The 17,459-nt window shown below is 36.0% G+C and overlaps 1 pseudogene; it reads left to right on the top strand.

Annotated features, from left to right (window-relative positions):
- LOC141670836 (histidine kinase 5-like) overlaps positions 1-10,178 on the top strand; it is a 65,646-nt pseudogene extending 55,468 nt beyond the window's left edge.
- Positions 10,179-17,459: the final 7,281 nt, after the last annotated feature.

Here is a 17,459-nt window from a genome sequence, read left to right as displayed (position 1 = left end):
GGATCTGTTGCTTCCAGGAACATGGTCATCCTTACCTTCCATATGGGATATTCAGATGGTCTCAGTATGGGGACTCTGATGGTCTCATACCGACTCTGAATTAGTGTCTTTGGTGGTTCCTCAGTTGTGGTAGGCTTAGTTGGAGTTTCTGTGTCCGACATGATTGTGTTTGGATCTTTAACTGTATGTAAGTTAACAGATAGGCTCTGATACCAATTGTTAGGTCATACACACACTGTAGAGGGGGTGCATACAGTGTATAGTACACTCAAATCGAACTTTAAGAACTTAAGTAACAGAAAACAAACTTTATTGAAACAATAAACTCTGTTACAGTATGGAACTGTTACCTCTCAGTGATGAACAAATATCACGAGAGCTGCTAGGGTTATAAAGAATAATAACTTCGATAATGATAACACTTATAGTGTAAACCCTATGCCTGTGTTTATATACTACACAGTTACAAGATAATTGCTAATTGATATGGAATATAATTCTGCTTCCTAAAATATACAATCAGATATCTTTTCTTCCAAGTATTCCATTCTTCACGGAATTCCTTCTTCATGCATATCTCTTCTTATGTTTATCTCGATCTTCTTTCCTTTAATCAGCTACTGTCCTTATTTGATTGTCCTTCAGCACTTAAGTTCTGATATCTATCTTCTGATGATTATCTCCTGATAATATAAGTACTGATATTCTTAAGTCCTGACTTCCAGTATAAGTACTGATCAACAGTTAAGTACTGATTTATCCTGTTCACGTAAGATCTGAAAGCTAAATATAAAACATATTAGCCATGACATTATCAAATATATCTAACACACTTTCTTCACTATAAAAATGCTCATATTGTTGAATGAGTAGCTGCATCTTATTTTCCCTTACTTGCTCAGTGCCATCACAGATAATCTGTATAGTATCCCAAACTTCCTTGGCAGTTTTGCAGTTGATGATGTTGTCAAACATGTCACCATCAACTCCATTGAACATGATATTCATGGCCTTCTTATCTTTCCTGACTTGTTCAATATCAGGATCAGACCATTCATGCCTTGGCTTGGGGACTGATGGCTCGTTTCCAATTGCAGCTCTCATTGGCACATGAGGACCTCTCTCTATGCAATCCACATAGGCCTCATCTTGAGAAAGTAGATGGAGATGTATTTTTACCTTCCAATGATGGTAATTATCTTTATCCAGAAAAGGAATCTTGACTCCAACATCCTTCTTGTTCATCTTGTTATTTGTTGTGATCTTTAAACTCTTTGTTCTTCAAGAGCTTGCTCTGATACCAATTGTTAGTCCCTAACAATGCAACAAGAATTACAGAAGGGGGGTTGAATGGAATTCTTGAACCTTTTTCACAAATTATAAAATGTTCTATCTTACAAAACACAAGTAATTAAAAACACAAGTCTTTAAAAACTTTCTGGTGGATTTGAATGTATCCACCAGAGATATATATTATATCAAGAGAACTCTGTGTAGCAAGATTAGCTCACAGCTGCTTACAAATATGAACAAATAAGTTTACAGAGAAATGCTAAGGATGCAGCTTACAATTATTTCTCTGAGATAATGATCTTGCTTGGTGTTCTTGTTGTTCTATTTGCTACTTCTTGGTTTATATCACCAAGATAACAAAGTAATAAGACAAGATAATAAAATAACACCTATCAAGTCTAATACTATGCTGCTTCATTACTCTATTCCAGCATCTTTGAATATCTTCATAATAGCATGAAAATGGCAATGCTTCTTTGTTCTCTAAAACCCAGTTGAATAGGCTTCCACATTCCTTTTGCATACACTCGACGCATGTGACTGTGTTGTCACTATCAACAGATGTTTGAATTGATTATCCGTCGGGTACATGATCATCCATCGGGTTGCCTTGTTGATCATCCGTCGAGTGTCATTGTTGTTTATCCGTTGGGTAGTTATCTGACACTTGACTTCATTTCATTTATGCAGAATTACAAGACATCATCTATGTACAATTAATCAACCTATTCTGCATATCTAATTAAAGTCAACATGACTTGAGTGCTACTACAGAATCTAAACAAGGTGTATGTAGAAATGTGCTACAGACTCATTATTACACAAGCTACTCACTTGATGGATAATAAATCATCATCCGTCGGGACTATATTGAGTAATCCGTCGGGACTATATTCCTTATCCGTCGAGTGCTACATTTTTCACTAAATCTACTAAGATGTTTTTGTTAATGAAATCATCAAGTTCACAACATATCCACAACAAAATCTAATGGGCTTAGACTTCTTATTCCTAGGCCCGGTAGAAGCCATCCAGAATTCATCTTCCGCTATCTTTAGGAATGTCCAACTATGAGGCCCAACCGCGAAGGCCCAAGGCTCGTCCATAATTGTAGGGCTTCACGGATAATGTATCTCCCTGCGCAAGGATAACACTTCGCTACAGCTATCTCCCTTGATTTACAGACGCAGGTATAGCCACGGTTCACCCCAAGTGCCGGACGCATCCCTGTCCCCCGAATGAGGATAACCCACCAGATAACATGGCAGGTGATCCCAAGCTCTTGGGTGCAAAGTGCAGGATGACTTCAAAGTCCTCCAACGAGGACACCCGTTGAATACAAGAACAGAGCTCCCAAAGCACACACCAAAGTTAACCCCGCATCCCCAACGAGGACACCCGTTGAATACAGGAGGAAGCCTTCAATCATCAGGCATATCCCTGGAGGCCTTCAAACTTTTCACGGTCATCCCCCTCCTTGACTGTCTCAAGGAGAAGTCAAGGAGGGAATTCTTCAAAGAGTACCTACAATAAAGATGTGAGTAAAGATAGCCATCCATTGCTCCTTTCCATGCATACTTTTGCCATGAGGTCACCATTGAAAATATATTGACCAAACACAGTACGCGTCCTACGACCCTGGGCGCGTGAGTGTCCTCCATCTTCTATTGCCAAAAAACCACAATTGCCATATACTTTCACCATGGTGGACAGGTGTACTACACCTAGACGCGTTCTGCCCTAATCATGTACTTTCAAGCTTTCTTATCATAAAGTCATCCTTCACAAACCACACCCTCAAAGTAGGGCGCGTCCTGTATGTCTTGAGACTGTCCTTATTTTCTACAACGTAATACCGAATTTGATCGTAATTAGTCCGCATTTGACCCACGAATGCTAAATTTTGGGTATAACGTTCAGTATCAGTGGTTGTTAGTTCTGAACGTAATGTGGTACGGACCTTCCTCAAACACTGTTTTTATGTATCATAGGAAAAACAGATGACCAGATTTACGCTGGTGATGGTGTCAAAGAGTCTCAAGACTTTAAACGGGAAGTACTGGAGCGAGGAATAGCTGCTAAAAGAGAAATTACATTTGAGACGGAACTGTTTGGATTAAAGACAATTCTGATATATGTCGAACCTGTATTCAGCAAGGCCGGGGAATGGATGTCACTGATCAGGTGAGCTATTATATATGTCAATTTTAATGTTTTTCCATCTTACGTCTGACTCTAATGAATATGTAAGTGTACGTTTTACTCATCATCTGACTCTAATGAATATGTAATTGTTGTTAAAATAATCTGAACTGATTTCAAGGGTTAAAACCAGGGCAAGTTTTGAATTACAATTTTTATAACACCCTTTAAGATATACACCTGCTTTTACACGCTTTTGAAAGCATTTGGATTGTATCATTGAACAGATGCAAAATGTACTTCAAAAATCAAAATTTCAAAATTTGCCATCTGTGTTTCATGGTATTATAGTTCTTAAAGAAAAAGATTCATACAACACAACTTTGCTTTATAATTTAGAATTGTCTTAGTATAAGAAAGTAAAAAATATATATTAATTTGGATGACTGTTGCAGAAACTTGGTTCCACATGGTTCTGGTGAGCATATTCAACTAACGTGTATTATGACATACGCTCTTGTCCTCTCTTGTATTTTGACATACTATTTTTGCGATCATAGGTTAGAAAAAGAGAGAAGATGGCACAACTTAGGGAGGAGATAGCAGTGCAAAAGGTCAAGGCGACAGAACTTAACAAATCGATTCACATTACAGGTTCGTCAACTCTGGCCAGATAATTGAATTTTGATTAGATTTGTTGCTTTTGGCAGAAATCAAGTTATTCATGTATACCTATCCATGCTTCTGCTGCAGATGAAACTATGCAAGCAAAACAAATGCTTGCAACTGTGTCACATGAGATAAGATCTCCACTAGCAGGTCTCGTAAGTATGGCTGAGAACCTTTCAACAACAAAACTTGACAAGGAGCAAAGACAACTTTTGAGTCTCATATTATCTTCTGGAACTTTGGTCCTACAAATAGTTAATGAAATCATTGACCTTCCCAAAGCCGGATTAGGTTTGGAGCTCAATCTTTATCTTAATTGTTTTATCATATAATCTTTTGTCTCCAATCAGGTATACCAACGTCTGCAGGACTTGTCTCACCTAGATTTATAAATTTACATTTCTGTGATATTCTTTTAGGAGTAGTGAGGTTGAAAGCTACCAAATTTAGGCCAAGAGAGGTTGTAAAGCATGTACTCCAGACAGCTGCAGCATCATTAGAGAAAATAATAACATTGGAGGTGAGGGCTTCACTGTATAGCTTAATTACTTAAAACAATTATCTACAGTAAAGCATGTAAACTATTTAATCTGACACCTGTTCTATGAAGTGCATACCCCATCGGATAATCTGTTAAAGGAAATATCACGGAAAACAGTCATCACCGGTTATGTTCTATGTAGTACATCAAAATATTGTGTCAGAATTAACACTTATCATGTTAATGCGCTGACGACATTGCAATATTCTATATCTATGTTTTAAATGGTGAAGTAGGGAGTATCTTACAGAAACTAAAAATTATAACTTGATTTTTCCAGTTTAATGTGATGGACGGGTGTTCTTAACAATACTAAGACCAGGCGTTCTGATCCATATGTCCGTTGGTGAGTAAGTGCTACCTATACAGCAACGGATTTGGTATATGTTGAAGTATTAGTTTAACCCAAGATTGAAATTAATTACGTGTGACATAATAATTTATATCTATGTTACTATCTATATACTAGTTCAAGCATTTAGTACAAGTTTATCTAAGTTTAGTTACATTTAGACTAAAGTGTATGAACACTTAACTTATATGTATGCTCAATATGCTGTAGCCCGTATGTGTATGAACTTCTTTGTTAAAGTGAATGTATATTTCGTCTGAACATCAGTCATATTTTCTTACGTGATCTATTTGCAGAAACTATACCCTTAAGGGTTGACCTATATATATACTGCTGTACAAAAATGTTTACTTTACAGCTACACGGATGTTTTCTTGTTCATAATTATACAAAAGTTGTCTGCACCTAAGATTGTCTGTGGTTTGCATATAGTTCTAAATCTAATTTAACTTTCTTCTATGTACAGAAGACTACTGAATCAGATTTCCTTGATAATGAAACATTCTAGTATTATTGAAAGATGGATGATTGTCTTCTTTCTTGAAAAGTGAAGCGTGTAAAGTCTACTCACAACATACCTCAATATTCGTTTATATACAGTGTTATATTGAGAATTTTGCACCAACTTCAGGTCATTGGAGATTTTCTATGGATTCGTCAGATTCTCACTACATTAATCAGGTATAAACCGTTAAGTTATGTGAAGTTCCCTTTCTGTCATATTGATTTTGTTAACTACATTCTTCTAGGTAGTAAACAATGCCCTTTGGTGTGCGTTGAGTAATTTTGCGTTGTAGTTCTGTTTCCAGTATTTCCCTTTTAGTTATAACATTGTGCAAATAAATCTCTAGATAGAGGCGGACATTAAAAATTATTTGCATTTAATGGTCTTTTAACTGCATCATGGAAATAAAAATGAAAGTTTATAAAGCTTTAGTTGGTACAAAATCCTTTTGGAAGATCCATTAGTACATCTTTGTGTTAGGCCATTGCATACAAAATGGCGTCACACAACTGAAACAATGAAATTTCACAGTTTCTAAAGTGCCTCAGTCTATGGCAATTTTTTCAAGTCAATAGTTGATCACTTACAACTGGTCTAAGCACGCTCCCAATTAATATCTGTTTGATAGTAATGCAATCAATTTCACTCGTGAGGGGAAGGTTGGGATAAAGCTTTATGTTGCAGACGATCCATGTGCTTATAAGCAAGGTGAATTTCCCAATATTGCATATACAGATGAGTAAAGATCAGAAGTGCCTATCAACCTCTCAGAGCAGAACTGATCAGAAAGACTTACATGGACAGAAACCTGAGGAAGGCCCCTACAAGAGTCATGCACATAAGGATAAAATTAGGATCTCCTTGCAAGATGGAGCTTCAGAAAATGCTGAGAGAGAGGAATACCCTCCCCATCAAACAACAGTGTGGATGCGGTGTGATGTTTATGATACGGGAATTGGAATACCAGGTACTACTTTTTGGTTTATTCATTTGTAATCCAGGAGCTTATAACTTGTTAACTTACTAGATGGAAGTCATCAATTTTTCATGTACATAATTATAACTGTATGTGTCTCGGTCTCACGAACAATTAGTGACATAATTTTTCAAGATGAAATCGTTGTTTAATTTTTGTATGTTGTAATAAATTTACCGAACATACAATTTATATTCAGCATCAACTGGTATGGGGTGCCAAAAAATAGGTATGACATTTGATCAGTACCTTGAGGATCATGATAATCACATAAGCAGGCATAAGGTTCTCAACGTGTAACATTTTGATATATCAGATTATAGAATGACAAGTATATTAATCGGATAGCTACTATTGGGAGTGACCACTGGGAAGTTATAAAAATATGTTGAGGACATTTGAGTTTATTTTTAATAGCTCTAATTTTTGAAATAGAAACATAACCACAGATGAATGATGTCAAAACATGTCACTTAAATGTCTTCTGCAGCCATGATGTGAAAGACATAGTTGGAAAAGTGAAGCGAGAGTTGCTTAGAAAGATAATAGTAAGAATGTTCTGGATATTTTGAGCGTAGACATTTATATGCACAAGTGAGGAAAAATAAGTACTTCTTGATGGAAGAGAGAAAAGAGAACGGGTAAATTGAGCTGATATTTGAACACATGAAAATTATCATAAAGTGTGTCCGATCGGCGGCCAAAATTTATCAGATAACCTTCCTGCGACTTTGGCTTACTGTGATTTTGTTGATATGTTGCACGTTATGCATTTCCTTAATTAAGTTTAATTATGTGATGGCTAATGGCTTTATAAATATTTGATTGATTTCATTAACCATTTACCTCACTTTGGTAATTCTATTTTATCTTATCTATCTAATTATCACTTAAATGTAACAGAGAAAGCTCTTTTAACCTTATTCAACGGAAACATGCAAGCTGGTGCAGACATTGCTCGAAAGTATGCCAGGGCAGAAGCAGGACTTGCGATGTGCAAACAGATGGTAATATTTTTTTCAGTGTGTTTTTACCATTTATTTGGTTCCTTGTACACATAGTAGCAGGTCTCGGCTGCTCTTTTTTGAAGTTTATCTCACTCCTCTTAAATATGTTTTTCAGAGATTATGCATGTAAAGTGGCAGGTTTTATTAGAGGCTAGGCCATTATTTGGTGCCTTCAGTTGTTTTATCACAGGCTTTACGTATATATGCTTGTTTTTCTTTTCAAATTACATATCTTCAATTGTTTCTTCTTGTAGCTACTAGTTTTTAACCATGGGTAAGCTGCAACAAGTATGTTGGCATTTTGTGTGAAGTTTTACATGTATGCAAAAAGAAAACAAAGATATAAATCATAGTATGAACACAACAGAAAAAAAGAACCAGATAATTTGAACTTAAAATTAAATATTGAGGAGCCAATCAAACCAACTAACCAAGTGTGGCGCTAAATAAAGGCATGAACGATTCTCAATATAATACTTAAGCTGGCAGAATTCTTCTAGTGTTGTGTTTGGTTGGGGTGACTGGAATGGAATAAAATGATCAAATCATAAGTAAACAATAGGAGGTAGGAGGGAAGACTTGGAAAACAAATTGAGTGGGTAAAAATTTACCATGATGAGATCTGGGTAGAAAACGGGTATGATGGAGAATGAATCATTCTTTCTCAAATTGGGTGGTGTGAGATCTAGATGCAGTGATTAGGATTTGAATGGAGGAAGGAATGAAATTTTTCAACAATTAGCCACATCATAGTTCAAATTTCATTCCTTTCCTCCCACATTCATTCGTCCCAACCAAACACAACATAAAACAATAATTTTAACATCAGCTCCATGCGTCCTCAACAATCTTTAAGCATTGTGTTCGCAACTTGCAGAGCGTCAAAATTCGGTAGACCAAAACACTTAATCCTTTACATAACTAGTCCAATACATAATACAAATATGTTACCCCTAATCTATATTTATACTTTTGACTCTGGGTATTCAGGTACAAGGTTTAAAATCTTTGTGCCTGCAAATATCACAATTATCGGACAAAATGTCTGTAATCACTCATCACTCACCAGTTTATCACTGATGGCTATATGCTTACAGATAAAGGCATAGAGCTATCTATATAGCTTGCTGTGATTCCATGCATAAAATGGTTGAACTCCTAACATATACACAACAGACTGAATGTCCTGATACATACCTATTTTCCACTTAAGTAATTTCAATTTGTATTCTTAAGTTAAATATTTAAAAAATGATTTTACAATATTTGATTTTATAGACGTCTTCTTGGTTATCCAATTTTTGTTTCTCCTGTACATGATTGACAGAGTTTCTTTATCCTCAACTGAATATTAACAGTAACCTGACCTTAATGTCCACAAGACATTCCCCTATTATAAGTTGAAGGTCGAGGTCACTTGTTTAGTTACCACTACTTTCCTCTTTGTTTTTTATTTAATTTTTATAAGCTCATATTCGTTATTGTCTTAAAAATAATTAAATTCTACTTCTAGTTTTCCTGTTGTCGAGCTTGTTTTCAGCCATGGACTTCACATTTTTCTAGTAATTTTTATTACTTCTAATTTGGTGTTAAATAGTAGTAATGGCGATCATGTTGGATTATTTTGTAAATCCAGTTAATTTTCCAGTTACTTTTAGAGTCAGATATCTTGATCCTTCCTGAAATTAATGTGCGTATATATAACAGGTTCAACTAATGGGAGGTCAACTGACTGTGTCAAGCAGAGAGCATAATGGATCTATCTTTAGTTTTGTACTACCTTACCAAGTTTCAGCCACGCTTGATTCTTCAGATAATCTAGGTCAACTTTCAAAAATAATCGAGCATGATGTAGCAAATAATATGAATGACGATGATGATAAAGATTCTGGCTTCTTTAAGTTCCAGACTAGAATGTGTAACTGACAATGTTCCCAGTAGGGTGAGGAATTTACTTGATTTAAATTCATTGGTAGGTGTTCTTGATAATGGATTTACAATCTGTCTACCTTCATTTGTTTTATGTTATCATAGGTATAAACTATTCTCTTTTGTTAGTTTTATACATTGGTTTATGACCTTCTCAGAAGATCGGTTGTAAATGCAGGTGGTTGTTCGTTGTTGACAGTGCTGCTCTTGTTGGAGGCAAGGGGTAGTTGCTGTATAAAGACATGGGATTCTCGCTCTTTATATAATATGTGTATCTTATCTACAGAAAAATTTGTGTTTTCTTACGTGTTGCTTGAAACAGTTTGTCACAAATTTAGTGCCTAATATTACATGGAAATATCTCCAGGGATGTTATAAGGTAAAAGATGAAGGATCTACTTTGATGATTGTTTGTAATAAAGAAACGTCAGGATGGTTTTATCATGTACCAGACAATGCATGTACCACTGGCTGGCTGAGGATTTGCAACTGGTGGTGGAGCTAACCTTCCTGCCTGCAGCCATACACTAGTCCGAACTCCGAATGTCCAATGCATTTTCTCATATCTAGTACAACTATGTCCTTTGTAATTGGGATCTTGGAGCTTAAGTTTACATGGAGTTTTCCTTTCTGATATTTTCTGCATCTCTAGTTAGTAGTTACTCTGTATTCTTCCAGTGCCACTTCTTTCATTGGACGCGTAGCTTATTGTCTGTCGAATACAATGAATGAATGCATCTTCCACCTATTAGCACCTATCCAACTTACAATGAATGAACCATCTCAGCTTGTCCTACTTTTTACTAAGCTTTCCTTGTTGCATAATTTTAACTGACAAAATCCCTAACCGAGCTGTGCCCTGAGCTCCGGAAATAAGTGTTTGTTGATTAATTAAAAAAATTGGCTAACGTTTAGTGTTTATCTAAGCTAGTTTGACTACCTCACTGTTCATGTTTTAGTTTTATGTTGGCGCATGAGTGACTAGTGTTATAATTTCTACAGGTATAGAAAAACTAAGACCGTATAGTAAATACCTTTTTTTTTTTAATTTTTTTTTCGAAAGTACTGTCATTTTTGAATTTATTTCCAAAAACACACTTTTTTAAATTTAATTTTCAAAAATGCGATTTACAGCCTCTGCAACATGTTATGCAACTTTTGTTTTTTTTTTCAAAATTAATTTTAAGATTGCAGATATTGCAAACTTAAAACGCAACTAATGCAATCTTAAAATCAAAATTTTTAAAATTGGAAATTAAGTAGGATAACATGTTGAAGAGATTGCAAATCGTATTTTTGAAAATGAAACTTAAAAATTTACATTTTTGATAATAACTTTACAAATGTTTATTTTTTTATAAAAAGTTAAAAAACATAGTATTTTGAATATTTTTCCTAGTTTTTTCCATTTCCTTTTCCCTTTATATATAGAAAAAGAGAAGAATATTTTGGGTATATAAGAATAATTGAGCATTAATCTGTTGCATATAATTTATGTTTGACTAGCCTACCGGTCATAAAATGATGACCAACATTCACAATTTCTACATTTTAACTGTCTAGTCGAAAACTAAGTGATAAGATGTTAATGGCTAAAAGGATCGGGTTTATTGAATATATTTTCCGAAATAATCCAATCCCTTTTTGTTAAGACCCGCATAAAAATATGTCTCTAATGTGAGTAAAGCCAAAATAATATTAGTATTTATATCATTTGTAGGTGCGGCTAACTTCCCATGAGATAATTGTATGATTTTTCAAGGTAAAAGTCAAAGTAACAACAATATTTATATCATTTGTAGGTATGGCTAACTTTTTATGAGGTAATTGTATGATTTTTCAAGATAAAAACGCTTCTCACCAAATACGAAAAAATAAAAATATTGTTCCAATAAAAGTAACACAAGGGCCATATTCTTCGCTAACTTGTGTTGTACTCACATCTCGAATTAATTCAAGTACATATTTGAAGAAATTCTGAGTCAAAATGGTTCGTGGACCCATAGGTAGTAACAAATTTTTAAAATAATCACGGAGTATATATCTGAGAATGCATAAATGATTTTCAAAATATTAATAAAATATATACATGCATAACATGTGTATTCTATACATGCATGGCATGCATATTGCCTTTACAATTTTAATAATATGTGCATGATTAACATGCGTATACATAAAAAACAAAGGGAATATGTTTACTATCTTGTAAAAATCTCAACTCCAAAAATGGATATTTTTTTTTATCGTAGGTAACCCGCAGCCGCTACCCTTCGGGTGCGCACTGGATAAATCTTACGGGTTCACGTAATAGCCTGCAAATCATTGATAATATTCGTCATGAATCAAGTATTATTTTTTAATTCTTTTTTGTTTTTTCTATTAGAAATAAATTTAATAATAAAAAGTTATACGATATCTATAAATTAATAAAATAATATTTATATTTGTCATTTTTTTTTTGTTTATAACTCATGCATGTTCATAACTTCAATCTGCCCCTGGGGTCTTATCATCCTATCCGGATTCCCTCTTCATTTGTGCAAGAATTTGGGTGTGTGAGGTTTAGTTGTGAAAGGGGTTCCTGCAAAATAGAATCGGAGAGGGTGGGCGTCCCCGCGGAACCTTCGGCGTGAGAATGCGACAAAATTTTGGAGAAGATGGAAAATATGGGAATTACGTAAAATATATGAGTGGTGTCTGTATACGTGTGTAGGTGAGTTGAGAATGTCACCCCTGAAATACCTTTTTGGAGGCCTTTTATAGGCCTTAAATTAAGATTTGGGGTTCGTACCTTAAATCAGGGCCGTTGAAATATTCTGGATCCTAGAAATCTGAACATTTATGATGGGAGCACATGTCCAGCTGTCTTGTTCTCGAATCAGGACCGTTAAAACGTTCTTGATCCTGGGCACTTGGACGTCCAGATGTGGGCACATGTCCAGGTATCATATGTTGTTGGAGTGTGCCGGGTGCGTTTAGCGTGTGTCACTTTTGTGTGGGAGTGCATGTCCCGTAATTAAGGAATATTCCTCATACTCACAAACCCTTGATTGGGAATAATATTATAATATGACAAGACCTCCTGGGGCCCACTACCACATGTGGTCATATTCTTGTAACTAGGCCCTGAGCTCCTTTTTATTGGGCTTTACGAGAATTTTCATGGGCCAATATTATTATGTCCTATCATTTGCCTCCCTCTACCTTATGCGGGTTTCTCGGATGGGGGAGTACAGATTAAAAGAAATATATAGGATGGGGGATTAAAAGAAAAAAATTGGATTTTTTCTTTGATTTATAGCCCCTAACTTCGGGGTCTTATAAATATACGAATGCGGAGTTGACATGGTTAGCCTCTTTAATTTGTATTCCAGGGTTGGTTTCATTGAATTACTTGGAAGAAAAATTGGCATTTTTTCTTTGAATTATAGGCCCAAACTCCGGGGTCTTACGAATATAGGAACTCAGAGTTGACTTGCTTAGCCTTTTTGATATGTATTCCAAGTTGGGTTCTTTGAGCTAATTAGAAGAATTTTTTTTGGGTTTTTTCTATGATTTGTAGCCCCTAAATCCGGGGTCTTATGAGTATAGAAACTCAGCGTTGACTTGGTTAGCCTTTTTCATTGTATTAAAAGTTGGGTTCTTTGAATTATTTTGAAGAAAAATATGCTCTTTTTCTTTGATTTGTAGCCCCCTAACTCTGGGGTCTTATGAATATAGGAACTTGGAGTTGACGTGGTTAGTCTTTTTGATTTTTATACAAAGTTGAGTTCTTTCAATTACTTAGAAGAAAAAAATTGATTTTTTTCCTTTGATTTGTAGCCCCCTAACTCCGGGGTCTTATGGGTATAGGAACTATGAGTTGACTTGGTTAGTCTTTTTGATTTGTATTCAAAGTTGGGTTCTTTGAATTACTTAGAAGAATTTTTTTTGGGTTTTTTATTTGATATGTAGTCCCTTAACTCCGGGGTCTTTTGGGTATAGGAACTCGGAGTTGACTTGGTTAGTCTTTTTAATTTGTGTTCAAAATTGTTAGTCCCTAACAATACAACAAGAATTACAGAACGGGGGTTGAATGTAATTCTGGCTACTTCTTGAGATTAATGAAAAATGGTTCTAACTTAATAATATATAAGTGTTTGATTTGCAAAGTGCGGAATGAAGAGTTAGATAAATCAAAACACAAGTAATAAAAACACAAGTCTTTAAAAAATTTCTGGTGGATTTGAATGTATCCACTATATATATATATCAAGAGAACCTTGTGAAGCTTGAATAGCTCACAGCTGTTTACAAATATGAACAACTAAACTTACAGAGAAATGCTACAGGATACAACTTATAATTGTTACTCTGAGAATGTATTTGCTTAGTCTTGTTGTTGTTCTACTTGCTACTCTTGGTTTATATATCACCAAGATTACATAGTAATAAGACAAGATTATAAAACAAAACCTATCAAGTCTAATACCATGCTGCTTCACTACTCTATTCCAGCATCTTTGAATATCTTCATAATAGCATGGAAATGGTAATGCTTCTTTGTTCTCAAACACCCAGCTGAATAGGCTGCCACATTCCTTTTGCAAACACTCGACGCATGTGACTGTGTTGTCACTGTCAACAGATGTTTGAATTGATCATCCGTCGGGCAGATGATTATCATCCGTCGGGTTGCCTTGTTGATCATCCGTCAGGTAGCTTTGTTGATCATCCGTCGGGTAGTTATTTGACACTTGACTTCATTTCATTTATGCAGAATTACAAGACATCTTATATTTACAATTAATCAACCTATTCTGCATATCTAATTAAAGTCAACATGACTTATATGCTACTACTGAATATGTACAAAGGTGTTTGCAGAAATGTGCTACATGACTTATTGTTACATAAGCTACTCGCTCGATGGATGTCAAATCATCATCCGTCGGGACTATATTGAGTCATCCGTCGGGACTATATTTGATCATCCTTCGAGTGCCACATTTTTCACTAAGTTGAATCTATTAAGGTGTTTTGTTAATGTAATCATCAAGTTCACAATATATTCCCAACAATCTCCCCCAATTTACGTCTACTAGAATTGTAGCCATAAATTAAGAGAAACTTGATGATAATAAAACACTCTAAAAATACAGATTTAAAAAGTAGTAGATAAAACTAAGAAGTGCTGCAAGATTTACTGAAAAATTTACAAGACAAAGTGTTCAAAGATTTGCTCACAATTATTTTCAAGGTGCTCCTCTAGTCTGAGCAAATTGATCTGTTTCCTTGATTGTCGGGATTTCTTCCCAAGCAACTGTTGTTTTATTCTATTTGATTTTGAAGATGTCTGTGGAATTCAAGTTCATCAGATTCTGAGAGATCTAGGATTCCTTGCATTTCCAGAAGAGTCTCATTGCTAGAGATGCTCAACTGGTCTTCTAATCTGAAGAATCTTCTAACTCCCTTATCATCCATGAATTCCATCTGCTAGTAGGGCCTTAGATGCACTCTACTCCCTGTGTAAGGAATAATTAAAGTCTTTGGGAGTGCATTTTTGGCTCTAATACTCCTCAGTTCTTCAATCTTCTTTAAAACTAATCTTCTAGCTGTCACATTGAATCTAAAGTTCTTTTTGAAGGATGAATAAACTTTTATCAGTACAGATTGGCTCTCTTGAAGAATCCTGTGAAGTGGCCATGATATCTCTTTTCCTCCCTTGTACTTGAATACTAACCTTTCAGGTAGATTCCTGTAAGCATCAATTCCTTTAACTTCTTCCAGTTTATCTAAATAGAGGTTTAGATCAGAGAATTCCTTGATGTCACAGATGTACATGATATCTCCCTTGTTGACCTTGGTTTGAGCTTTGGTTAGGGACTTGGATCTGAGAGTTGAGGGCTTCACTTTCTTGACTGCTCTGGTCTTTGTCTTCTTTGGCTTCATGAAATGAGGTAGATTGAGTTCAGGAATTGGTAGACTATCCCAGCCTATTGGCTCATCCTTTGGAATGATAGGTTCACCATGGAAATTCCTGGATGGATCTATCTTGAATTCTTCATGTGCCACAGAGGGCATGGATGTTTAAGTTATTGTAGAAGTATAATTTTTGGGAAACTGATCTTCCAATCCTTTTTTATCAAAGTTCACTTTTCAATGCTGAATCAGCTGGATCCTTGTAGAATGCAATCGATCTTGACAACAGTTTCTTCTCATCAGGATTTGGTGTCTCATACACTGTTTCCAAAGGGTTCTTGAGTGAAGACTTTGGGTAGTTCACCTTTGGCTTCATAATCAGATCTGCCTTTGGAGACTTGATGCATGATGGCTGGCCTCTTTCCAGATAGTTCATGCTCATATCATTCATAGAAATTTGCCTTACTTGAGAGTGATGAATGACTGATTTTTCAGGCTTCTTTGCTAGACCAAATTTCTTTTAAATATCCTAATCAATTTTCTCCCAGTTTATTGGACTAAACTGCTTCTTCTCAGCTACTCTCAAAGTGGCTGCTGCTTCATTAATTAGATCAATGCTATCTTTAGCTGGTGGCTTTGTGAAAGCAATTGTTGGCACAATTGCTTTACTCACTTGAATGTTGAGCACTTTTTGCTCCCCCTCACTCTTAGAGCTCTCTTTCTCCCCCTTTTTGTTATCATCAAGTTGAGCAGAGGAGGAGGTCTGTGTAGCCACCAGTTTCTGAAGCAAGTCTGTTTGTTGAGCTTGGTGTAGATGGATTACTGTAAGAGAAGCTTCCATAGCAACCATTCTTTTGTCCAAGGAATCCACCTTGGTTGCAAGATCAGAGTTTTTCTTGAGCTGTCTTTTGATATCTATCATTGTTGTCTCTGGAAGTCTAGCTTCCAACTTGTCAGACATGTCTTTCTTAAGTTGATCAACTTCATTTTTGATGAGGGAGACATTTTGACTTTGTTGGTAGCCTGATATTTGCTGTAGTTGGAGAGATGCAAGATGTGCTTGCAGAAGCATCTTGGTGCTAGCATTTGTGGTTGATTGAAGTGCAGACTGTGTTTGGATGATAAGTTGGATGATAATGGTCTTGAAATAGTGTTCATCACACTGTTTTGAAAATGCCCAAGATGGCATGCCTGATCTTGAACTAGGGCTTACTTCTCCCCCTATGTCCAATGGCTCTTCTTCACTATCTCCACCCTCACCTCCAACGAATTCCTCTGAGCCACCAGTCTTATAATCAACATCACCAGCTGTTGAAGGCAAAACTGTGATGGCATTCTTAGCTCTTTGCATGGACTGTGCGGTGTGCACCAAGTTTAGCATCCTTTCTGCATTGTCATTTCCCTGTCCAGCTAGAAGTTGATATGCTGGAACAGGGTGAGTAAATGCCTCAGCATCCAAGGAGGTGGAATCTACAACATCTTGACTTTACTGAAATAGTTCCTCCCTGTTAGCATCCTAGACATTCATTAACTCACTTGCAATGACACCCACCCTTATATCTCCTAGACCTGCATTTCTCTCATTATCTTTCTTTTCTTGCATCAAGGTCTCACCTTGTCTTCCCACCCTCACACCCTCACCTTCACCATCTAAGGTGAAACTCCTCACACTCACTTTTTCCAGTCCTGAAGAAATGGACTGCTTTGGATCACTCTTATTCTCTCCTTTTTTCTGGGAGCAACCCAGACTCTCACTCATGTCACTACCTTCCCTCAATCCTAATAGTGATTGCACAATTACTAAGCATCTGCACTTGTGACTATAGTTGAACTTTGGAGTTGTGCAGAGACACCCGACGGATGAGAAATATCTATCGGTTTAGTAATTTGACTATCCGATGGATGACTGCTGTTAGGCACATCCGTCGGGATACAATCACTACTCGACGGATGAACAATATCCATCGAGTGAGTAGAAATGAATGAGTTTGGAGTGGAAACTATTGTGGACTCTGTGCAGATTGATGAAAATTATGGCACATATGTCTCAACAGCCTCAGAAAGAAATGGCAAGTGAGCCAACAAATCATCTAGAAGATGATGCTCACTTGCATGGATTTTTGGCTTCTCCAACAGAGTTA

This window comes from Apium graveolens, chromosome 7 (assembly GCF_009905375.1).
Source record: "Apium graveolens cultivar Ventura chromosome 7, ASM990537v1, whole genome shotgun sequence".
NCBI classification, from domain to species: Eukaryota; Viridiplantae; Streptophyta; class Magnoliopsida; order Apiales; family Apiaceae; genus Apium; species Apium graveolens.
Note: the sequence above shows the minus strand (reverse complement) of the source record. Positions and strands in the feature narration are given on the sequence as shown.